The sequence below is a fragment of the Ranitomeya imitator genome, chromosome 2, assembly GCF_032444005.1.
Source record: "Ranitomeya imitator isolate aRanImi1 chromosome 2, aRanImi1.pri, whole genome shotgun sequence".
In the NCBI taxonomy this organism is placed as follows: Eukaryota; Metazoa; Chordata; class Amphibia; order Anura; family Dendrobatidae; genus Ranitomeya; species Ranitomeya imitator.
Window position 1 is genome coordinate 54,132,744 of NC_091283.1, and position 26,936 is coordinate 54,159,679.

At 45.7% G+C, this 26,936-nt stretch overlaps 1 protein-coding gene across 1 annotated transcript in view; it reads right to left on the bottom strand.

Annotated features, from left to right (window-relative positions):
• ITPKC (inositol-trisphosphate 3-kinase C) overlaps positions 1-20,192 on the bottom strand; it is a 72,419-nt gene extending 52,227 nt beyond the window's left edge. The window contains exon 1 of the mRNA XM_069746746.1: positions 20,094-20,192. The gene's annotated coding sequence lies outside the window, so the exon portion shown is untranslated. The remainder of the gene's footprint in view (positions 1-20,093) is intronic.
• Between the last annotated feature and the right edge of the window lie 6,744 nt (positions 20,193-26,936).

The window sequence follows — 26,936 nt, forward strand, 5'->3', positions numbered from 1 at the left end:
CATTCTTTGTTGACATTGGTTATGGGGGCATTCTGGCACTGTTTATGGGGGCATTCTTTGTTGGCACTGTTTATGGGGGCATTCTTTGGCTGGTACTGATTATAGCAGCACTCTCTGACTCTCACAGACAGAAGGGGCCCTGTGTAAGAACTGTCTCTGGGCCCTCTGCCATCCAAGAGCTGCACAATGTCACCGACCTTTGGGGCCATTGTGCGGCAGTACAGGTGGCATCTATGATGTCTGCTCCTGCACAGGATAACACTCTATAGCGCACTCTATGGCTTCTACTGCGTACGAGCGAGCGCACTGTCACTCTGGCTGTAAATATGGAGGATGTGATTTTACTGGTTATTGGGGTACTTCCATTCTGTACGGATTATGGAGGCACTCTTTGACTGGTTGTTTTTATGGAAGCACTCTCTTGCTAGAACTATTTATTGCGGCAGTCTCTGCCAAGTATGGCTTAGGTGGACTTTCTCTTTCAGATACTATTTATAAGGGTACTCTCTGGTTGGTGCTGTTTACGGAGACACTCTCTTTCTGGTGCTGTTTATGGAGACTCTTTCTGGTGCTGTATATGGGGGCACTCTCTTTCTGGTACTGTTTATGGAGACACTCTCTTTCTGGTGCTGTTTATGGAGACACTCTCTTTCTGGTGCTGTTTATGGGGGCACTCTCTTTCTGGTACTGTTTATGGAGACACTCTCTTTCTGGTGCTGTTTATGGGGGCACTCTCTTTCTGGTGCTGTTTATGGAGACACTCTCTTTCTGGTGCTGTTTATGGAGACACTCTCTTTCTGGTGCTGTTTATGGGGGCACTCTCTTCCTGGTGCTGTTTATGGAGACACTCTCTTCCTGGTGTTGTTTATGGGGGCACTCTCTAGCTGTTACTTTTTATGGAGACCCGCTCTTCCTGGTGCTGTTTATGGGGGCACTCTCTTTCTGGTGCTGTTTATGGGGGCACTCTCTTTCTGGTGCTGTTTATGGGGGCACTCTCTTTCTGATGCTGTTTATAGAGACACTCTCTTTCTGGTGCTGTATATGGGGGCACTCTCTTCCTGGTGCTGTTTATGGGGGCACTCTCTTCCTGGTGCTGTTGATGGGGGCACTCTCTGTTACTTTTTATGGAGACCCGCTCTTCCTGGTGCTGTTTATGGGGGCACTCTCTTTCTGGTGCTGTTTATGGGGGCACTCTCTAGCTGTTACTTTTTATAGAGACCCGCCCTTCTTGGTGCTGTTTATGGGGGCACTCTCTTCCTGGTGCTGTTTATGGAGACACTCTCTTCCTGGTGTTGTTTATGGGGGCACTCTCTAGCTGTTACTTTTTATGGAGACCCGCTCTTCCTGGTGCTGTTTATGGGGGCACTCTCTTTCTGGTGCTGTTTATGGGGGCACTCTCTTTCTGGTGCTGTATATGGGGCACTCTCTTTCTGGTGCTGTTTATGGAGACACTCTCTTTCTGGTGCTGTTTATGGGGGCACTCTCTTTCTGGTGCTGTTTATGGGGGCACTCTCTTTCTGGTGCTGTTTATGGGGGCACTCTCTAGCTGTTACTTTTTATAGAGACCCGCCCTTCTTGGTGCTGTTTATGGGGGCACTCTCTTCCTGGTGCTGTTTATGGAGACACTCTCTTCCTGGTGTTGTTTATGGGGGCACTCTCTAGCTGTTACTTTTTATGGAGACCCGCTCTTCCTGGTGCTGTTTTTGGGGGCACTCTCTTTCTGGTGCTGTTTATGGGGGCACTCTCTTTCTGGTGCTGTATATGGGGCACTCTCTTTCTGGTGCTGTTTATGGAGACACTCTCTTTCTGGTGCTGTTTATGGGGGCACTCTCTTTCTGGTGCTGTTTATGGGGGCACTCTCTTTCTGGTGCTGTATATGGCGCACTCTCTTTCTGGTGCTGTTTATGGAGACACTCTCTTTCTGGTGCTGTTTATGGGGGCACTCTCTTTCTGGTGCTGTTTATGGGTGCACTCTCTTTCTGGTGCTGTTTATGGGGGCACTCTCTTTCTGGTGCTGTATATGGAGATGGAACACCCGCCAGGGCCCTGGGGCACTCAATACCGGGTCCAGTACTTAAGAGGACGTGTCACGGCGACGACCTGGTCCGTGGCCGCCCATGTAAAAGGGATATTGAATAAAGTTTATGTTTGTGACGCCACCTGTGGTATTCGGTCAGTGGGGACCAACGCTGCTTTAAGGGGTCCTCTGGGGTGATGTTATGGTAGCTAGATGGTATACCTTCCCACAGGTGAAGTATATCCCCAGGGCTCCCGGTGTATAGGTAAAGATGGTGGATGGTGCGATGAAGAATGAGGACACAGGTTTGCAATGTCTTTACCTGGTTTACTGTAGCTTCAGGCAACCTCAGTCCAGGGCATCGGACAACAGGTACAGGCAGGGTCCGGCCGGCTTGGAGGCGACTCCAGGTCCTCTCACCTTCCTAAAAGTGCGGTGGTGATGTGGTTCCTTACTGCTTAAGGCTTCAAATAATGTCCTCACAGCTCCTCTCTGTCCCCCATAAAGGATAGGACACAACCCGTATGACAGGTGAACTGGGCCGTTTTACAGGGTCTCTATCATGACCCGGGCCCTATAATTATCACTGTGTCTCCTGGATATCAATACGGGCAAGTGATGTACAATCCAGCTGTCCTGCCGGTTTCAGCTATGCCACTATAGAGTTCAGCACGGCCACGGTTTTCCAGCTACCGGAATCTGCACTAGCCAGGGAGGTAGCCACTTCTCAGCTCTGTCCCCCTGGCTCTATTCTCCTGCAATCTCTTCCACAATCTGTTCGTCCTTCTTAATCCTTTCAATGCTTGTGCTGCAGCACCTCTGGCTGCAGGGCTCCAAACACGTTCCTATCCCCAGAATGCTCCAGTCTGCTGTCAGGCGCTCTCTGCTCCCTTGGTCTCTCTGGACCAACTGCTCTCTAACTTCCCCTCCAGCCAGAATATATAAGGGCCGCTCCCCTTAATCCGGGTTCAGAGCTCCCCCTTCTGGCCTGGAGTGTGAACGTGTTGTATGTGAGATTTACCTGAAGAAAGTTATCCTTCATCGCCTCCAAGCGTGACATCACTCTCCTCATGGGGAAAACAATGCCACTGTGATGGCCAGGACCCTGGGGCGCCACAGAGACACTCTTTCTGGTGCTGTTTATGGGGGCACTCTCTGGTGCTGTTTATGGGGCACTCTCTGGTTCTGTTTATGGGGGCACTCTCTGGTGCTGTTTATGGAGACACTCTGGTGCTGTTTATGGGGCACTCTCTGGTGCTGTTTATGGGGCACTCTCTGGTGCTGTTTATGGGGGCACTCTCTGGTGCTGTTTATGGGGGCACTCTCTGGTGCTGTTTATGGAGACACTCTGGTGCTGTTTATGGGGCACTCTCTGGTGCTGTTTATGGGGGCACTCTCTGGTGCTGTTTATGGGGGCACTCTCTGGTGCTGTTTATGGAGACACTCTGGTGCTGTTTATGGGGCACTCTCTGGTTCTGTTTATGGGGACACTCTCTGGAGCTGTTTATGGGGACACTCTCTGGTGCTGTTTATGGGGACACTCTCTGGTGCTGTTTATGGGGACACTCTCTGGTGCTGTTTATGGAGACACTCTCTGGTGCTGTTTATGGAGACACTCAGGTGCTGTTTATGGGGGCACTCTCTCGTGCTGTTTATGGAGACACTCTGGTGCTGTTTATGGGGGCACTCTCTGGTGCTGTTTATGGGGACACTCTCTGGTGCTGTTTATGGAGACACTCTCTGGAGCTGTTTATGGGGACACTCTCTGGTGCTGTTTATGGGGACACTCTCTGGAGCTGTTTATGGGGACACTCTCTGGTGCTGTTTATGGGGACACTCTCTGGTGCTGTTTATGGGGACACTCTCTGGTGCTGTTTATGGAGACACTCTCTGGTGCTGTTTATGGAGACACTCAGGTGCTGTTTATGGGGGCACTCTCTGGTGCTGTTTATGGAGACACTCAGGTGCTGTTTATGGGGGCACTCTCTGGTGCTGTTTATGGAGACACTCTCTGGTGCTGTTTATGGGGGCACTTTCTGGTGCTGTTTATGGGGGCACTCTCTGGTGCTGTTTATGGGGGCACTCTCTGGTGCTGTTTATGAGGGCACTCTCTGGTGCTGTTTATGGGGGCACTCTCTGGTGCTGTTTATGGAGACACTCTCTGGTGCTGTTTATGGGGCACTCTCTGGTGCTGTTTATGAGGGCACTCTCTGGTGCTGTTTATGGGGGCACTCTCTGGTGCTGTTTATGGGGGCACTCTCTGGTGCTGTTTATGAAGACACTCTGGTGCTGTTTATGGGGCACTCTCTGGTGCTGTTTATGGGGGCACTCTCTGGTGCTGTTTATGGAGACACTCTCTGGTGCTGTTTATGAAGACACTCTGGTGCTGTTTATGGGGCACTCTCTGGTGCTGTTTATGGGGGCACTCTCTGGTGCTGTTTATGGAGACACTCTGGTGCTGTTTATGGGGCACTCTCTGGTGCTGTTTATGGGGCACTCTCTGGTGCTGTTTATGGGGGCACTCTCTGGTGCTGTTTATGGGGGCACTCTCTGGTGCTGTTTATGGAGACACTCTGGTGCTGTTTATGGGGCACTCTCTGGTGCTGTTTATGGGGGCACTCTCTGGTGCTGTTTATGGGGGCACTCTCTGGTGCTGTTTATGGAGACACTCTGGTGCTGTTTATGGGGCACTCTCTGGTTCTGTTTATGGGGACACTCTCTGGAGCTGTTTATGGGGACACTCTCTGGTGCTGTTTATGGGGACACTCTCTGGTGCTGTTTATGGGGACACTCTCTGGTGCTGTTTATGGAGACACTCTCTGGTGCTGTTTATGGAGACACTCAGGTGCTGTTTATGGGGGCACTCTCTCGTGCTGTTTATGGAGACACTCTGGTGCTGTTTATGGGGGCACTCTCTGGTGCTGTTTATGGAGACACTCTCTGGTGCTGTTTATGGAGACACTCTCTGGTGCTGTTTATGGAGACACTCTCTGGAGCTGTTTATGGGGACACTCTCTGGTGCTGTTTATGGGGACACTCTCTGGTGCTGTTTATGGGGACACTCTCTGGAGCTGTTTATGGGGACACTCTCTGGTGCTGTTTATGGGGACACTCTCTGGTGCTGTTTATGGGGACACTCTCTGGTGCTGTTTATGGAGACACTCTCTGGTGCTGTTTATGGAGACACTCAGGTGCTGTTTATGGGGGCACTCTCTGGTGCTGTTTATGGAGACACTCAGGTGCTGTTTATGGGGGCACTCTCTGGTGCTGTTTATGGAGACACTCTCTGGTGCTGTTTATGGGGGCACTTTCTGGTGCTGTTTATGGGGGCACTCTCTGGTGCTGTTTATGGGGGCACTCTCTGGTGCTGTTTATGAGGGCACTCTCTGGTGCTGTTTATAGGGGCACTCTCTGGTGCTGTTTATGGAGACACTCTCTGGTGCTGTTTATGGGGCACTCTCTGGTGCTGTTTATGAGGGCACTCTCTGGTGCTGTTTATGGGGGCACTCTCTGGTGCTGTTTATGGAGACACTCTCTGGTGCTGTTTATGGGGGCACTCTCTGGTGCTGTTTATGGAGACACTCTCTGGTGCTGTTTATGGGGCACTCTCTGGTGCTGTTTATGAGGGCACTCTCTGGTGCTGTTTATGGGGGCACTCTCTGGTGCTGTTTATGGAGACACTCTCTGGTGCTGTTTATGGGGGCACTCTCTGGTGCTGTTTATGGAGACACTCTCTGGTGCTGTTTATGGAGACACTCTCTGGTGCTGTTTATGGGGGCACTCTCTGGTGCTGTTTATGGGGGCACTCTCTGGTGCTGTTTATGGAGACACTCTCTGGTGCTGTTTATGAGGGCACTCTCTGGTGCTGTTTATGGAGACACTCTGGTGCTGGTTATGGGGCACTTTCTGGTGCTGTTTATGAGGGCACTCTCTGGTGCTGTTTATGGGGGCACTCTCTGGTGCTGTTTATGGGGGCACTCTCTGGTGCTGTTTATGGAGACACTCTCTGGTGCTGTTTATGAGGGCACTCTCTGGTGCTGTTTATGGGGGCACTCTCTGGTGCTGTTTATGAGGGCACTCTCTGGTGCTGTTTATGGAGACACTCTGGTGCTGTTTATGAGGGCACTCTCTGGTGCTGTTTATGGGGGCACTCTCTGGTGCTGTTTATGGGGGCACTCTCTGGTGCTGTTTATGGAGACACTCTCTGGTGCTGTTTATGGGGGCACTCTCTGGTGCTGTTTATAGGGGCACTCTCTGGTGCTGTTTATGGGGGCACTCTCTGGTGCTGTTTATGGAGACACTCTGGTGCTGTTTATGAGGGCACTCTCTGGTGCTGTTTATGGGGGCACTCTCTGGTGCTGTTTATGGAGACACTCTCTGGTGCTGTTTATGAGGGCACTCTCTGGTGCTGTTTATGGAGACACTCTGGTGCTGGTTATGGGGCACTCTCTGGTGCTGTTTATGGGGGCACTCTCTGGTGCTGTTTATGGGGGCACTCTCTGGTGCTGTTTATAGGGGCACTCTCTGGTGCTGTTTATGGGGGCACTCTCTGGTGCTGTTTATGAGGGCACTCTCTGGTGCTGTTTATGGGGGCACTCTCTGGTGCTGTTTATGGAGACACTCTCTGGTGCTGTTTATGAGGGCACTCTCTGGTGCTGTTTATGGAGACACTCTGGTGCTGGTTATGGGGCACTCTCTGGTGCTGTTTATGGGGGCACTCTCTGGTGCTGTTTATGGGGGCACTCTCTGGTGCTGTTTATAGGGGCACTCTCTGGTGCTGTTTATGGAGACACTCTCTGGTGCTGTTTATGGAGACACTCTGGTGCTGTTTATGAGGGCACTCTCTGGTGCTGTTTATGGGGGCACTCTCTGGTGCTGTTTATGGGGGCACTCTCTGGTGCTGTTTATAGGGGCACTCTCTGGTGCTGTTTATGGGGGCACTCTCTGGTGCTGTTTATGGAGACACTCTGGTGCTGTTTATGAGGGCACTCTCTGGTGCTGTTTATGGGGTCCTCTCTTTTTGGTGCTGTTTATGGAGACTCTCTTTCTGGTGCTGTTTCTGGGGGGAACTCTCCAGAGAGAGAATATTTCAGCTTGAATCTACCATTGACTGTCTATAAAATAAAGGTGGTAATAGAAGCTGCTACCGGTATCCGGTGAATGATTCTGGCCGTTCTCAGAACTAGGGATGGGCATCTACAAGGAGAAACGTTTTCCTGGACTTCTTCCTTTAAGGAATCGCATAGAAGATCACTAGCTTCTTCCCAGAAATGGCTGATAACAGCGAATCACCTGCGGAGTAAATGAATACGAGATTTGTTTTTCTATAAAGGGAATCGGTCACCAGAATGGGTATTTCAGCTGTAAATGCTGCGGGAAGCCTCCACTAACTGTTCATTTACCCTGCAGCAATGAAACATGACACAGCGCGCCCGACAATCAATGGGCCCTCTGTGCAATGTATGGCTGCAGAGCGGACGCCGGCCCCATCATGTCTCTGCTTTGTGTTGCTTCTTTTAGTGCGTTTTTAGGACACAACTTTAGAGGCCTGGGGTCCGGGCTCTGTGCGGCCGCTCATGTTCTTCCACCAAACTCATTTGTATTTTAATTAAATGTATGGATATGAGGCTAAAAATCAGTTTTTCTTTTGGGTTTCCTTAAAAATTTTGCACAGCTTGTATTCTGTAGCCTCTGTGTCAATTGCTACCTGTAGAATGAGTCAACAGAGATTTAATCAGAGAGCTCGTTCAGACGGGAGAGGGTCTCCCCCACTAACTTTTTCTGATTTCCTCCCATCTGATTTCAGGAGCACAAACTACAACAAAGTTAAATGTACAGAGAGAAACAAAGGGCCTTTAAAAGCCAAACAGAGACACATTTTGAATGCATCTGTCAGACCCAGAGTCCTCAGACGCCAGAGAGAGACGTGTGATCCGTCACTGTACAGAACTTTACACCACTCCATCCCACGCGCGACATTGTGCTTGGTGATGTAAGGCCGCATGCAGCTGCTCGGCCATGAAGCTGCCGATGGGGGCGCAGTGTCTGTGCTGATGTTATTACCAGAGGAGGTCTGGACTGTGCAGTTATGGAGTTAGCAGAGCGTTGGTGATTTTCATGTTGGGCAAGGTGGATGAATGTTATACACCGGGGGGGGGGCAGGATATTATAGATTGGAGGTGAGGGGCAAGATGTTATACACTATGGTAAAGGGGACAGAGGTTGTAAATCAGGGGCAATGGGGAGGGATCATATACACGGGGGGCAATGGGGCTGTATGTTATACACAGGGGTCAGTGGGGTCAGATGTTATACAGTGGGGCAAAAAAGTATTTAGCCAGTCAGCAATAGTGCAAGTTACACCACTTAAAAAGATGAGAGGCGTCTGTAATTTACATCATAGGTAGACCTCAACTATGGGAGACAAACTGAGAAAAAAAAATCCAGAAAATCACATTGTCTGTTTTTTTTATCATTTTTTTGCATGTTATGGTGGAAAATAAGTATTTGGTCAGAAACAAACAATCAAGATTTCTGGCTCTCACAGACCTGTAACTTCTTCTTTAAGAGTCTCCTCTTTCCTCCACTCATTACCTGTAGTAATGGCACCTGTTTAAACTTGTTATCAGTATAAAAAGACACCTGTGCACACCCTCAAACAGTCTGACTCCAAACTCCACTATGGTGAAGACCAAAGAGCTGTCAGAGGACACCAGAAACAAAATTGTAGCCCTGCACCAGGCTGGGAAGACTGAATCTGCAATAGCCAACCAGCTTGGAGTGAAGAAATCAACAGTGGGGGCAATAATTAGAAAATGGAAGACATACAAGACCACTGATAATCTCCCTCGATCTGGGGCTCCACGCAAAATCCCACCCCGTGTGGTCAGAATGATCACAAGAACGGTGAGCAAAAATCCCAGAACCACGCGGGGGGACCTAGTGAATGAACTGCAGAGAGCTGGGACCAATGTAACAAGGCCTACCATAAGTAACACACTACGCCACCATGGACTCAGATCCTGCAGTGCCAGACGTGTCCCACTGCTTAAGCCAGTACATGTCCGGGCCCGTCTGAAGTTTGCTAGAGAGCATTTGGATGATCCAGAGGAGTTTTGGGAGAATGTCCTATGGTCTGATGAAACCAAACTGGAACTGTTTGGTAGAAACACAACTTGTCGTGTTTGGAGGAAAAAGAATACTGAGTTGCATCCATCAAACACCATACCTACTGTAAAGCATGGTGGTGGAAACATCATGGTTTGGGGCTGTTTCTCTGCAAAGGGGCCAGGACGACTGATCCGGGTACATGAAGGAATGAATGGGGCCATGTATCGTGAGATTTTGAGTGCAAACCTCCTTCCATCAGCAAGGGCATTGAAGATGAAACATGGCTGGGTCTTTCAACATGACAATGATCCAAAGCACACCGCCAGGGCAACGAAGGAGTGGCTTCGTAAGAAGCATTTCAAGGTCCTGGAGTGGCCTAGCCAGTCTCCAGATCTCAACCCTATAGAAAACCTTTGGAGGGAGTTGAAAGTCCGTGTTGCCAAGCGAAAAGCCAAAAACATCACTGCTCTAGAGGAGATCTGCATGGAGGAATGGGCCAACATACCAACAGTGTGTGGCAACCTTGTGAAGACTTACAGAAAACGTTTGACCTCTGTCATTGCCAAGAAAGGATATATTACAAGGTATTGAGATGAAATTTTGTTTCTGACCAAATACTTATTTTCCACCATAATATGCAAATAAAATGTTAAAAAACAGACAATGTGATTTTCTGGATTTTTTTTTTCTCAGTTTGTCTCCCATAGTTGAGGTCTACCTATGATGTAAATTACAGACGCCTCTCACCTTTTTAAGTGGTGGAACTTGCACTATTGCGGACTGACTAAATACTTTTTTGCCCCACTGTACATCGGGGGCAATGGGGCCAGATGTAATACACAGGGGGAAATGGGGCTAGATGTTATACATGGGGGGCAATGGGGCTAGATCTTATACATTGGGGGCAATGGGGCCAGATGTTATACACAAGAGGCAATGGGGCTAGATATTATACTCAGGGGGAAATGGGGCTAGATGTTATACACCAGGGGCAATGGGCCGGATGTTATACACTGGAGGTGAGGGGACAGAGGTTATAGATCAGGGGCAAGGGGCTGGATATTATACACTGGGGCAATATGGGATTGAATGAGAAAGTGGAATACAATTAGTACATGTGTCTATTACGTTTGTCCATATTCTGTATCTCCAGACTACTTTATGTCATTGATTTCTAGCTCAGGAAATATGTTCGCCCTAACACACATGCCAGTAACAGACGCCCCTTTAATTGTCATGTAATCTGGGCTCTATGACTGGTGGATATCAGGGCACGATGGCACCGGCCTCCATGCTCACCACCGATCCTGACATATGATATTAGGGTGTACTTGGGCAAGCCTGGCACACCTTCCGGCAGGCAATTAAATGATCTGGCATGATACGATGTATCCGCTGTACAATTATGTACTAAAAGTAGAAGAACCCATTTCCTTGCGCCCTATTAGTCAGCAAGACACTTTGTGATCATTTCATTATTAAAGGAGTTTTACAGGTAAAATACAAATAGACATAAATCAGCTGCTAGTGGCTGCTCAATCCGGGGTCCTGGAATCGGTTTCCTTAAGTCGGCACATGACCAAAATGATGTGTGAAATGGAATTGCTGACTGTTTCTTTCAATAGCTAAGCCAGCCCCCTTCTCAGCTGAAGACACAGGAAGTAATGTCCTTTGTAAAACACTGGACGGACTGCAAAAAAAGCTGGCAGGACCCAGGGTGGTGTGACTATTGGCCTAAGGGTGCTTTCATACTGTGTTCTGTCATCCGTTTATTGGTCCTGTCGGGGCTTATGTACGATCCCCCTGGCACAAAATGAAATGCGCGCTCTGTCGTGCATCATTTTCGGATGTGTATACCTACTGGACACAGACACTCAGACTTAGTAGACTTATTTTATGCACCAAGCTACAGAGTGAGAGACCTAATTGTATCCAGTCTCCAGCCTGTCTGGCAGCTGCAGCTTGTAATGAGCAGTGAGAGATCTCAGCAGCGAGGAGGGACACTGAGGAGCTATCAATCAGGTTAGGAGGGCAGAGATTGAGTTAAACCTTCAGTAAGGATATAGCAGCCATCCTGACAATGTTCAAAGTAAATACACCAGTCTCATCAGATCTTAGAGGTCCATATAGATATATAGAAAATAGTCCCGAAGTCATTATAGTCTAATAATAATACCATGCATACAGTGGTATGTATATGCTAAATAGCATATTTGACAACAGGCAAGAGACGACTCAAAACATAACTAATATAAACAGGAGGACAGTGAGTCAAAGAAATATGCCAATAGTAACAAATGTGAAAAAGCTTTATTAATAGTGAGATAAACAAGAAAAAAAAAACAGAACTGTTTAAAAAGTATCTATAGTTCAAATGAGCAATCAACACAGAATATGGCAATATTAACAACAGGTGTCAAGCGAGATTCCAATTAAAATAATGAACGGTACACCAAACCTAGATAACTGCATAGGATGTAACATGCTCTGTCAAAAAATGTCCATGACTACGGTACTGAAGGTTATATGCACAAGGAATATATCAAAGTGCATCCATAGACCAGACAGAAACGTATGTCCATGAATATGGGCAAAGAGTAAAGCAGTGAAGCAGGGGTGTATATGTGGAAGGAGTTAAACTAGTCCTTAAGGCAGCATAAATAATGTGTCCTCCATTAGTCCATATCTTATCCACCCACAAACAACTCCCAGAGCATAAAGAGTCGGTCTAGACCAACAGTGTATGTCCTCCAGCTAAGGGCCCCTTTCCACTTGTGTGAGAAAAAAACGGTCCGATTTACAGACCGAAAAAACTGATGTAACGTCTGCGAGTGCCATGCGAGTGTCATGCGAGTGTCATGCGAGTGCCATGCGAGTGTCATGCGAGTGCCATGCGAGTGCCATGCGAGTGTCATGCGAGTGTCATGCGAGTGCCATGCGAGTGTCATGCGAGTGCCATGCGAGTGCCATGCGAGTGTCATGCGAGTGCCATGCGAGTGTCATGCGAGTGCCATGCGAGTGTCATGCGAGTGCCATGCGAGTGTCATGCGAGTGTCATGCGAGTGTCATGCGAGTGTCATGCGAGTGCCATGCGAGTGTCATGCGAGTGTCATGCGAGTGCCATGCGAGTGCCATGCGAGTGCCATGCGAGTGTCATGCGAGTGTCATGCGAGTGTCATGCGAGTGTCATGCGAGTGCCATGCGAGTGTCATGCGAGTGTCATGCGAGTGCCATGCGAGTGTCATGCGAGTGCCATGCGAGTGCCATGCGAGTGTCATGCGAGTGCCATGCGAGTGCCATGCGAGTGTCATGCGAGTGCCATGCGAGTGCCATGCGAGTGTCATGCGAGTGCCATGCGAGTGTCATGCGAGTGTCATGCGAGTGTCATGCGAGTGCCATGCGAGTGTCATGCGAGTGCCATGCGAGTGTCATGCGAGTGCCATGCGAGTGCCATGCGAGTGTCATGCGAGTGCCATGCGAGTGTCATGCGAGTGTCATGCGATTTTTTTTATCGCAACATCCGTATGACATCCGTATTGCTGTCCGATTTTTACGCACGGGTCTCCTTTGAAAAGCCGGTAATTCAGCGCAGAGTACAGTAAAATCACAGTGACAGGTTAGATTAGAGTAGATATATACACATAGAATAGGTATATATACATATATATATATATATATATATATATATGTCAGGGAGACACCTATATATATATATTTATATTTAATGCAGCGCTAGATAGCTTTAAAGCTGGTAATTCAATTGCCGGCTTTTGCTTTCTCCTTCACAAACCCGACATGATACGAGACCTGGTTTACATACAGTAAACCATCTCATATCACCATTTTTTTTGCATATTCCACACTACTAATGTTAGTAGTGTGTATATGCAAAATTTGGGCGTTCTAGCTATTATATTTAAGGGTTAAATGGCGGAAAAAATTGGCGTGGGCTCCCGCACAATTTTCTCCGCCAGAGTAGTAAAGCCAGTGACTGAGGGCAGGCTTTCTAGGAAAGTTCCCACGATCTATGAACAGCCAGCAGAGGGCGCCTCACCGCAAATGAAGCTAAATATAGCTCATTGATCTATATTTAGACTCATTCCCCGGGATTTTGCAGCGAGGAGCAGCATTGCATTAGCAAAGCTCCTGGCTGCAAAATGTTTTAACCCCTTCAGAAGGATTTACATCGTTGGACTTTACAGATCTGTGGAAGGTAAGTATATTGTTGGTTTATTATTTTTTTTTTGTCACAGAACGAGGGTCTTCACTGAGTGGATTGGGCGTTAAATAAAAAATTACAACAACCTTTGTTTTTATTTCATTAAAATAATTTTTAATAATGTGTTTGTATTTTTTTAACCCTTTCTTTCAATTGGATTAATAATGGATAGGTGTCATAATTGACGCCTCTCCATTATTAATTAGGCTTAATGTCACCTTACAATTGCAAGGTGGCATTAACCCTTCATTACCCCATATCCCACCGCTACACGGGAATGGGAAGAGAGTGGCCAAGTGCCAGAATAGGCGCATCTTCCAGATGTGCCTTTTCTGGGGTGGCTGGGGGCAGGTGTTTTTAGCCAGGGGGGGGCCAATAACCATGGACCCTCTCCAGGCTATTAATATCTGCCCTCAGTCACTGGCTTTACTACTCTGGCGGAGAAAATTGTGCGGGAGCCCACGCCAATTTTTTCCGCCATTTAACCCTTAAATATAGCTAGAACGCCCAAATTTTGCATATACACACTACTAACATTAGTAGTGTGGAATATGCAAAAAAATGGTGATATGAGATGGTTTACTGTATGTAAACCAGGTCTCATATCATGTCGGGTTTGTGAAGGAGAAAGCAAAAGCCGGTAATTGAATTACCAGCTTTAAAGCTATCTCGCGCTGCATTAAATATAAATATATATATATAGGTGTCTCCCTGACATATATATATGTATATATACCTATTCTATGTGTATATATCTACTCTCATCTAACCTGTCAGTGTGATTTTACTGTACTCTGCGCTGAATTGCCAGCTTTTCTAAGGACAAGGGTGCGTAAAAATCGGACAGCACTCGCATGGTGCGAGTGCTGTGCGTTTTTTTTCTCGCACCCATTGACTTGCATTGGCGAGTCTCGTCCGAGGATCTCAGCAATACGCAGCATGCTGCGATTTTTTTCTCAGCCGACACAGATTTTTCTCAGTCCGATTTCGGCTGGGAAAAAAATCGCAAATGGAGTGTCACATATTGATTAACATTGGTCCGAGTGCAATCCGATTTTTAATCGGATTGCACTCGTCCGTTTTCCTAGCAAGTGGAAAGGGGCCCTAAACCGCAGAGACAAAGAAGTAAAAAATAGCAGCTAGTAGTTACCCATGTGTTAGAAGGCAGGTGAAACCGATCCTATGTCCCCAACGCACGTTTCGGTGCGGGTACACCTTCCTCAGAGGTCCATATAGATGTCTATGCAGATTTTATCGTGATAAATCCACTTTAATGTACTGGTTTGGTTTCTATTAAGTTTTTAAACATCTATTCAGCCATTTTTTTTTTTTATCATATCTGTTTCTAAGGAACGTCACTCAGCTTTTTCAGGCTCCTGAAAAGCGTCCCAGCATAGTAATGCAGTGGAAGTATACGGTGACACCTCACAGAAGGAATAGGCTGATTTCAGGAGTCAGGAAAAGCTGGGTGACCACACTGTGATCTGATAGGGGCACTCAGACCCAGAGAACTGCAGTAAGCCCCTGACCCAGATGTGAGACCCACCAGTGCTCTGGGATAAGGGTCAGTCACAAGCCTGCGCTGTTTTTGGCTCGGATGACTCAGGAGTCAGCATGCAGCGCTTGTTCTAACGCTTGGCATTAATCCTGTTGAGCAATCATCAGCACTAAATGTTCCTCTAAATGCAGTAAATAGGTAAAAGTAGAGGAAGTGCAATCGTCATGGGGGGTCGAGCAGTGATAACTAGGAGGAGGGGGGTTTATAATAAGCTTATCGGAACAAGGGGCAATACACCCCCTGTAATAAGGAGTCTCCCATGTAAGGGACAAATACTGTATATCGCTTGCAATAAGGAGTCTCCTATGGAAACAGCGCGGAATTATGTTTTTTCTGTCTGCACGTGCCGCTCGCCGCCCACTCAAAGGAAATCATAAGAAAGGAAGGAGGGGGTTTAAAAAAGTGTATGTGGGTCCTGTATTGCCATCTTCATGTTATGTGGGCACAGCACCTCCAACTGTACCTGAAAGCACAGCCGGGGATTCACAGTGACACCGACATGACACATAGCATCACCTGCCACAACGCACGGTCCAGGGGCGTCAGGTCACAGGTGAGGGGGCTGGCTGACATGAGCACCAAGACCCTTCCAAGGAATTGCTGAAAAAAAAAAAAAAATAATAATAATAATAAATTATATATATACTATATATTTTTTGTAAATAAATAAATATGTATATATATGTGGCCAGTACCTCATTCATGCAAAAAAAAAAATGTGTATTTATTGTCCCAAGTAAACAGGACAGGTGGCACATAGGCCAATAAATACACCAGGTTTTTTTGCATGGAATTGGCTGGGTGCTGCCGACTTTCTTTGCTTCTTTAGGTACCATAGGTGTGTGGGGTGCAACATTTGGGCCGCCGAATATTCCTGCACTTATGCTTGTGCTGCTCATTTATAGAAGAGAAAAAGATGCTAAAAAAAATGGGAACTCCCAGGAAAATATATCAAATTTGAACTTTATTAGTGTAAACAACAACACATGTTGTGCAATAAGACAGACTCATAAAAACAGCTATGGAACCTGTCTTTGGTTTTTTTAAATGTTTTTATCAGTCTGTCTTGCTGCCCAAGATTTGTTGTTGTTTACATTAATAAAGTTCAAATTTTATACAATTTCTCTTCTATTTTCTCCATTGCTATGCAGCATGCTTTAGGAGAACCCCTTCAGTTTAATTTAATTTATTAGTTTTGCTTGTGCTGCTCATTTTCTTACTTTTTTCTCTATTCCTATTTCTCTATATAAAAATATAGTGAATAATATTAATTTAATTTAACTAATTTAATTTCTATAGCGCCAACATATTCCGCAGCACATTCCGCAACATCTACAGATAATAAACACGTTACACAGTAACACAGAGTTCTACAGTTACAGGAGGAGTGGGGGTCCTGCTCACAATATTACAGTCTGTAAGGAAATAGGGGGGCACAATAGGTAGAACGTGCGGTTATGTACGGTACGGCCAACATTATTATATTGAGGGTTTTCATATAAAGCTGCATGATATAGTCATAATAATAATAATAATCTTTATTTTTATATAGCGCTAACATATTCCGCAGCGCTTTACAGTTTGCGCACATTATCATCACTGTCCGCGATGGGGCTCACAATCTAAATTCCCTATCAGTATGTCTTTGGAATGTGGGAGGAAACCGGAGTGCCCGGAGGAAACCCACGCAAACACGGAGAGAACATACAAACTCTTTGCAGATGTTGTCCTGGGTGGGATTAGAACCCAGGACCCCAGGCAGCTGCAAGGCTGCAGTGCTAACCACTGTGCCACCGTGCCGCACGTTTTGTACCGGGTAGTTGGGTGGCGTTATAGCGACTGCGGCATTGATAATTATTGTTCCTGCCTGAGTGGGAGTAGTTATCGCATCGTTGCAGCGTGCCCAATAGCCAGTACATAGCAGGCAGCCTTTCTGGCGACTAATTACCCAGGGTGCAGTACCTAATCTGACCTGAGAGTAAGGGGGCGCCAGAGAGCTGCAAGTGTTAAGTGAAACTGTAAGCGGGATATACATAAATCCCTGCCGTTTGTGGTATATTGAAAGCAGTGGGATACCTAGAATAAGCCCCTGCTGTAAGCTAAGAGGTCAATAGCCTTGTGTGTGGTTTTTCATCACATCGTGGAGTGGAGGGATAACTAAGATAAGCCCCCCTGCACATGTGATAGCCGTCTGTTGGCCTAAAGTCACCTCAATCCGTGACGTAGGGGTGACGGTCACGGTGGGAATCCTGACCCATTGGTGACAGCGGTCAGGGGAATCGTGACAATTGGTCCATCAGCCAGTGTCCATCTAGTTAGAGTTACCAAATGAAATTGGGTGCATGGAGGAAGTGGGGTAGGAAGGAGCAGATTCTGAGCAAAATTTAGGAAAGGGGAACAAGGAAGAGTTGGAAGATTATTCAATTGAGAAATGTGGGAGCTATGCATTAGTCAGATAGTCCAAGGTAGTGCATTCCAGACAACTGCCGCAGCTCGAGAAAAGTCTTGGAGATGGGAGGATGTTAGTCTTAGGTCAGTTGCAGAACAGAGGGAACTTGTAGGGCAATAAACAGAGATGAAGGAGGAGATGTAGCGTGGTGCTGAAACATGGAAAGCTTTGTGGGTAAGAGAGATGAGTTTGTATTATATTCTGGAGCGAATGGGTAACCAGTGTAATGACTGGCCCAAGGTGGAGGCATCGGTGCAGCAGCTGGACAGAAGAACGAGCCTGGCTGCTGAATTCATGACAGATTAGAGAGGAGAGGGTTTAGTTAGAGGGAGACATATCAGAAGAGAGTTGCAGTAGTCCAGACGAGAATGAATAAGGGCAACAGTGAGAAATTTTGCAACCTCGAAAAGTGAGAAAAAGTCGGATTCTGGAGAGGTTTTCAAGATGCATGTGACACGAGCGAGTGATCGCATACAGGGAATAAAGGAAAGTTCTGTGTCACATGTGACCCCAATTACATAATTTACATCAGTAAAGAATTTCTATTAGATTCTTTCATGCATCAAATGCCGATGTGTGATTTGAGTGTGTATATATATTTATATATATACTAGATGGTGGCCCGATTCTAACGCATCGGGTATTCTAGAATATGCATGTCCACGTAGTATATTGCCCAGCCACGTAGTACGGTATATTGCACAGCGTCGTAGTATACAGCACAAAGCCACGTAGTATATTGCCCAGCTTCCGGACTGTGCCCGTCGCTGATTGGTCATGGCTGTTTTGCCGCGACCAATCAGCGACTTGGATTCCATGACAGACAGAGGCCGCGACCAATGAATATCCGTGACAGACAGAAGGACAGACAGACAGAAACATGGAAGTGACCCTTAGACAATTATATAGTAGATCTGGAAACCCACACACATTATATATATATATGTGTGTATGTGGGTTTCCATTCATGGCATGAGACCACTATGATCACACTGATAATGACAATGGAACAGATTTCTACCAGCCAGAAACAGTCATTCGGTTTCTAGAGATGAATAATGCTAATTATTCTGTAATTATCGGTTATAATGACGCCTAATGACGTGCTCCTTTCATATTATTTTAGACAAAGCCATATAGAAAAATATATCTTGTATCATCCATCAGTTATCTTCGAACATGAAGCTGATGGTAGCAAAGACTTCAGGCGCCCCCTAGTGGCACTGCGGCCAGTGTACAGCACAAGGAGAGTCTGCTCACGTTTCTCCATATGTCCTGACAATAACTATCCTTTTATATATAAGTGACTAGTACGAGAGAACATAAGAAATTTTGTAATATGTCTTATGAGAGAAATCAATATTTTTTTGTCTCCCGCACTGATCATTTACTTTTAAAAAGTAATCCATCAGGCAGACCATTCTAATAGTCTGCCGGGAAGTTTCTATCTCTCTTATCTGTCTTTTTCTGAGCTCCTCTAAGCTGATTTATGACCACAGACCACATCAAAGTTGAATGTGCAGGAAAACAAAGAGCCTCAAAAGCATAAAAGGGCAATCCAATTGTAAAATTGATTTTTAGCCCCAAATACATGCATTTAGCGGAAAAAAATATAGTATACACCTCTGCTACAAAACAAAATAGAATACCCTCTTAAAGTACTGAACCCAACTGTTCCAGGGGGAGTTATAGTGAGACAGAGGAGGCTTAATCTTGATTTTGTATTATGGGTTCCCTTCTTAAAGGGGATTTAAAGAGTTTTAACAGAGTTCCTCCACCAATTTCCCCTGCTCCACTGATTCTGGAACAGTTTTTCTTTTTCTCCTGTGTCCCTTTGTTCTGAAGTTATGCCCCCCTGTAATAATGGTGTAAATTTTTGGCTGCAACCAACTGGGTGTGTACTACAGAACATCTCTGTGGGCGTGGCCATGATTTGATTGGCCAGTCTCAGAGAAGAAAAGGACACGCCCCCCAGGGAAGTTCTGCGGTACACGCCTATTTAGTTGACGGGAAATTTTGCTTCTTTATTACCAGGGGGTGATAACTTTGGAACGGAGGGGCGCAGAAAAAAAAGAAAAACTGTTCCAGAATCAGTGGATCAGTAGCAATTGAAGGAGGCCATGGGTTTAAATATTAAGAAAAAACTCTTTAAATATAAGAGGTGGTCATGTATATGTGTATGGAGGAACTATGATTTATATCAATCACTAAACATAACCGCATTGCTCCGTATATGAATTACCTGAATATTTACAGCTCAACTATTCATTCCTTCTGCAGAAATACCAAAGTGGATTATGCAGAATTAAAGCAAGAATTAACTCCATTGTAATAAAGTTTATCCCAAATTTAGGACGGGTCAATAAAAAAAAAAAGAAAAAATGTTGCTTGGCATTCATAGTTAGTCATATTATATTAAAAAAAAACAACACTTTATTAAAGTGCTTCTTGGAACTGAAATACAAATCCTCACACACGTAATCTCATTAATCCCTATGTACAAATAACTCAAGAATGCCCCCCTCCCGTATTCAGTACCAATTAACTCTTAAGAAGACCTCGAATTAATAAATTATGAACGGAAGTCAATTTGTAGTTCAAGGGCGCCATTAACCCCACAAATCACAACCAATCTGCAGGACATGGAGATTACCAGTAATTAGTCGCAGGATTAGAAACCACGACGCGCGTTCCATTAGCCAATAAAGCCGCTATATGGCGCAGTAAGAGAGATACATACGTGGCCGCAGCTGATGGAGCCGTCAGTCGTAAAGTCATTGCCCTGGCATTGGTGGTAAGTGTCAGCGATCAGACTACAAAAGTCTGATATACCCTCCCCAACCCTAATACTGACGACAAAGTCTGATATATCCTCCCCACCCCTAATACTGTACGGAGCAGAGGCAATAGGAAAGCAGCCAAGATAGAGGCCATGCCCACAGCTAATAATACATTTAATTAAATACCGGCCCTTGGGCAATGTAATATGAAAATACCAAAGTAATGACAGAAAATGGGAAATTTTAGAACTTTGGCCAACGATATATTTATGGCTCCGGCTTATGTTGTATTTCTAAAGAACCAGACAAAACACAAACTCCATTTTGCAACATCCTACCCATAAAAAAGAAAAGAAAAAAAAAACAGATTTGCCAGTACCTGGTCCAGCAGCCACACTGGTAGCCCGTAGCTGCCGGACCAGAGCCCTGAGAACATCCTGAAACCTACGACATCCCGAGGGCATCTTCAGAACAGTAGACCCCATATTGTCGCTGCGGTATGACGTGGTCGGACCTAATAGAAGAGGTGCCGGGGATGACAGCCATTTCTAGAATATGCCGTCATTTTAAAATCAGTGGGAGTCCAATCTCTGGGATCCCTACCATTCTTGATAATGGTGTGAGATGACACCAATGTAGTGATGGCGTGAAAAATTAGAAAGTGACAACTCTACACCAGTGCCATGCCTCATCGTTCCCAATGATCGATGGGGGTCCGAGAGGTCGGTGCCCTTCGATCATAGAAACTACAGCCAGTCCGATTTTACTCTTAGAGGGCTATGCTGCACTTCTATCCGCTGTGCAGGGAAAAAACATGAGCGATGTGCCTTCTACATTCTTGGGATCGAAGGTCAGACCACCACTGATCGTATCCTATAGATAGGCCATCACTATGTCAGATGGAAATTCCTCCCTTTAAAGCTAACTTAAAGGGAACCTGTCACCTCCACAAACGATATTTACCTACAGATATAGGTTTAATTTGCAGTTAAATAGCATTTAAATTCTATGCAGCCTTCTTAAGGCTTAGTGGAGCAGCGGCTGCAGGGAAGAAATGAAGTTTTATTCTCCCTGCAGCCGCACACTTCTAGTCATTTGGTGATGCAAGGAGGTATTACAGTCACCGCTAACTACAGAGTGAAAAACCAAAGAAAACCGCTAGACATGGGCTGTGAAGTATGGATGTGGGACCAAAAGAAGTGATATAAAACACCTTTATTAAACAATGGGTAGCAATAATTGGCACTGTGCGCAACAGAGTGCGCGCATAAGTACAATGCTTAAAGGGAACCTGTCACCTGAATTTGGCGGGACTGGTTTTGGGTCATATGGGCGGAGTTTTCGGGTGTTTGATTCACCCTTTCCTTACCCGCTGGCTGCATGCTGGCTGCAATATCGGATTGAAGTTCATTCTCTGTCCTCCATAGTACACGCCTGCGCAAGGCAAGATTGCTTTGCGCAGGTGTGTACTATGGAGGACAGAGAATGAACTGCAATCCAATATTGCAGCCAGCATGCAGCCAGCGGGTAAGGAAAGGGTGAATCAAACACCTGAAAACTCCGCCCATATGACCCAAAACCAGTCCCGCCAAATTCAGGTGACAGAGTCCCTTTAAATATAAAAACATATAAAACAAATTTATACACAAGAATATGAAATTGATTCAAAAGGGTGGGGGACCACAGAAATTATAAGATAGGTAATTAAAGTGCATAAATCCTCACGAACGAAATAGCTCCGAAACACGAGGCGGGGTGTGCACCGCACTTAAACCGGGGACCACCTATCTTAAAATCTTATCCTTTCTGTGGTCCCCCACCCTTCGGAATCAATTTCATATTCGTCATTGACCGCTCCTAACGGCGATTCAACGTTAACAGAGCAGCTCTTCTTCTTCCCGGTTGCTCTGTCGATGGGGCATGACTGCCAACATCATGCTGATGCAGCCGGCTCCCCGCAGTTAGGCGGCGGGGAGCAGGATGTCAATCAGCATGAAGCCAACAGTCTCGCCACCAACAGACCAGAGCAGAAGATAAATTGCTGCTCTGTCGACATGACGTTAGCGGAAGCAGTTGAATTGTCGGCAGGAGCGGTCTGTAACCCCTCTGTGCCAGCAGAGATCGGTGCCAGGCACAACAGACAGGTAGTTACAAACTACCTGCCCATTAATTGTTAGGCCTGTAGTAAAAATTTCTTACGGTATATTCCTGGAGAATCCCTCTAAGGCCGGAGTCACACTAGACTGTAATACGGATGAGTGCTATGCGATAAAAAAAAAAGAATCCCATAGCACTCGGACCAATGTTAATCTATGGGGCAGCTCCCATCATCCGTTGTTTTCTCGGCCATATTATACGTGCAAGGGAAATCGCAGCATGCAGCGATTGTCCCCGTATTACGCCCAAAATACGCCAATGAAAGTCTATGGGTGCGAGAAAATCTCGCACAGCACACGGACCATCAGTGTGACTTGTGAGAAATACGCAGCGGTGTTCTATAGAAAAGCCGGCAATTCAGTGCGGTGTACAGTAAAATCACACTGACAAAATAGAATAGAACAGATAAAATAAATGTCTACACATAGAATAGGGGTATATATATATATATATATATACTAGATGGTGGCCCGATTCTAATGCATCGGGTATTCTAGAATATGTATGTAGTTTATTTACAGGATTTTCCAGGTAAAATATATACATTATCAGTGAAGCGGTGTTTAAATCCTGCGCCAATATCACTGATTGGTCGTGGCCAGCCGGGCGCGACCAATCAGCAAAGCGTGGTTCAAATCCTGCGCCAATTCGCGGTCGGACTGCGCCTGTCGCTGATTGGCCGCAGGCAGCTGGCGACACCAATTAGCAACGCGGGATTTCCGTTACAGACTAACAGACAGAATTAGACGATTATATAGTAGATACCCGATGCGTTAGAATCAGGCCACCATCTAGTATTCCTATAAACATTGGTGCTTACATTTATGTTTTAACCCATTGGACACACCGCCATTGTTTTTCTCCTTCCTTTATTTTAAGAGTCAAAACTTTATTACTCTTCTATCGCTGTATGACAGCTTGTTTTCTACAGGATGACTTATAGTTTTCAAAGACACCATTTATTTTACCATATGATAAACTTAAAAACAGGGAAAATTTTTATTCTCTCCCTTACACACTGTCCTCCATGTAGTATATTGCCCAGCCACGTAGTATATTGCCAAGTCACATAGTATATTGTCCAGTCACATAGTATATTGTCCAGTCACATAGTATATTGTCCAGTCACATAGTATATTGTCCAGTCACATAGTATATTGTCCAGTCACATAGTATATTGTCCAGTCACATAGTATATTGCCCAGCCACGTAGTATATTGCCCAGTCACGTAGTATATTGCCCAGCCACGTAGTATATTGCCAAGTCACATAGCATATTGTCCAGTCACATAGTATATTGTCCAGTCACATAGTATATTGTCCAGTCACGTAGTATATTGCCCAGCCACGTAGTATATTGCCCAGCCACGTAGTATATTGCCCAGTGATGTAGTATATTGCCCAGCCACGTAGTATATTGCCCAGTCACGTAGTATATTGCCCAGTCACATAGTATATTGCCCAGTCACGTAGTATATTGCCCAGCCACGTAGTATATTGCCAAGTCACATAGCATATTGTCCAGTCACATAGTATATTGTCCAGTCACATAGTATATTGTCCAGTCACGTAGTATATTGCCCAGCCACATAGTATATTGCCCAGCCACGTAGTATATTGCCCAGTGATGTAGTATATTGCCCAGCCACGTAGTATATTGCCCAGCCACGTAGTATATTGCCCAGCCACGTAGTATATTGCCCAGCCACGTAGTATATTGCCCAGCCACGTAGTATATTGCCCAGTCACGTAGTATATTGCCCAGTCACGTAGTATATTGCCCAGTCACGTAGTATATTGCCCAGTCACGTAGTATATTGCCCAGTCACGTAGTATATTGCACAGCCACATAGTATATTGCCCAGCCACATAGTATATTGCCCAGCCACGTAGTATATTGCCCAGCCACGTATTATATTGCCAAGTCACATAGCATATTGTCCAGTCACATAGTATATTGTCCAGTCACATAGTATATTGTCCAGTCACGTAGTATATTGCCCAGCCACGTAGTATATTGCCCAGCCACGTAGTATATTGCCCAGCCACGTAGTATATTGCCCAGCCACGTAGTATATTGCCCAGCCACGTAGTATATTGCCCAGTCACGTAGTATATTGCCCAGTCACGTAGTATATTGCCCAGCCACGTAGTATATTGCCCAGTCACGTAGTATATTGCCCAGCCACGTAGTATATTGCCAAGTCACATAGCATATTGTCCAGTCACATAGTATATTGTCCAGTCACATAGTATATTGTCCAGTCACGTAGTATATTGCCCAGCCACGTAGTATATTGCCCAGCCACGTAGTATATTGCCCAGCCACGTAGTATATTGCCCAGCCACGTAGTATATTGCCCAGCCACGTAGTATATTGCCCAGTCACGTAGTATATTGCCCAGTCACGTAGTATATTGCCCAGTCACGTAGTATATTGCCCAGTCACGTAGTATATTGCCCAGTCACGTAGTATATTGCACAGCCACATAGTATATTGCCCAGCCACATAGTATATTGCCCAGCCACGTAGTATATTGCCCAGCCACGTATTATATTGCCCAGTCACGTAGTATATTGCCCAGTCACATAGTATATTGCCCAGCCACGTAGTATATTGCCCAGTCACGTAGTATATTGCCCAGCCACGTAGTATATTGCCCAGTCACGTAGTATATTGCCCAGTCACGTAGTATATTGCCCAGCCACATAGTATATTGCCCAGCCACATAGTATATTGCCCAGCCACATAGTATATTGCCCAGTCACGTAGAATATTGCCCAGTCACATAGTATATTGCCCAGCCACGTAGTATATTGCCCAGCCACGTATTATATTGCCCAGTCACGTAGTATATTGCCCAGTCACATAGTATATTGCCCAGTCACGTAGAATATTGCCCAGTCACATAGTATATTGCCCAGCCACGTAGTATATTGCCCAGCCACGTATTATATTGCCCAGCCACGTAGTATATTGCCCAGTCACGTAGTATATTGCCCAGCCACGTAGTATATTGCCCAGTCACGTAGTATATTGCCCAGCCACATAGTATATTGCCCAGCCACATAGTATATTGCCCAGTCACGTAGAATATTGCCCAGTCACATAGTATATTGCACAGCCACGTAGTATATTGCCCAGCCACGTAGTATATTGCCCAGCCACGTAGTATATTGCCCAGTCACATAGTATATTGCCCAGTCACATAGTATATTGCCCAGTGACGTAGTATATTGCCCAGCCACGTAGTATATTGCCCAGTCACATAGTATATTGCCCAGTCACATAGTATATTGCCCAGTGACGTAGTATATTGCCCAGTCACGTAGTATATTGCCCAGTCACATAGTATATTGCCCAGTGACGTAGTATATTGCCCAGCCACATAGTATATTGCCCAGTCACATAGTATATTGCCCAGTCACATAGTATATTGCCCAGTGACGTAGTATATTGCCCAGTCACGTAGTATATTGCCCAGTCACGTAGTATATTGCCCAGTCACGTAGTATATTGCCCAGTCACATAGTATATTGCCCAGTGACGTAGTACATTGCCCAGTCACGTAGTATATTGCCCTGTCACATAGTATATTGCCCAGTGACATAGTATATTGCCCTGTCACATAGTATATTGCCCAGTCACGTAGTATATTGCCCAGTCACGTAGTATATTGCCCAGTCACATAGTATATTGCCCTGTCACATAGTATATTGCCCAGTCACGTAGTATATTGCCCAGTCACATAGTATATTGCCCAGTGACGTAGTACATTGCCCAGTCACGTAGTATATTGCCCTGTCACGTAGTATATTGCCCAGTCACGTAGTATATTGCACAGCCACATAGTATATTGCCCAGCCACGTAGTGGCTACTTTGAAGAACCTAGAATATAAGACATATTTTCAGTTGTTTCACACTTTTTTGTTAAGTATATAATTCCACATGTGTTAATTCATAGTTTTGATGCCTTCAATGTACAGTTTTCATAGTCATGAAAATACAGAAAAATCTTTAAATGAGGTGTGTCCAAACTTTTGGTCTGTACTGTATGTGTCTCACTGATTATATATATCTATCTACTATATAATTGTCTAAGGGTCACTTCCGTGTTTCTGTCTGTCTGTCTGTCCTTCTGTCTGTCACGGATATTCATTGGTCGCGGCCTCTGTCTGTCATGGAATCCAATTTGCTGATTGGTTTCGCCAGCTGCCTGTCATGGCTGCCGCGACCAATCAGCGACGGCCACAGTCCGATTAGTCCCTCCCTACTCACTCCGTTACTGCCGCTATTAACCCTGTGTGACCAAGTTTTCACTATTGATGCTGCCTATGCAGCGTCAATAATAAAAACATCTAATGTTAAAAATAATTAAAAAAATAACAAATCATTATATACTCACCTTTCGCGACGCTCCGGTGACCTCCGGCAGGTTCCGGTGCCAAGAATGGTATGGGAGAAGGACCTGCCATGACGTCACGGTCATGTGACCGAACTACAAGGGGCCCTCGGAAGGTGAGTATAAGTTTATTTTTTTAACCTGTGACATACGTGACTGGCCAATATACTACGTGGCTGGGCAATATACTACGTGACTGGCCAATATACTATGTGACTGGGCAATATACTATGTGGCTCGGC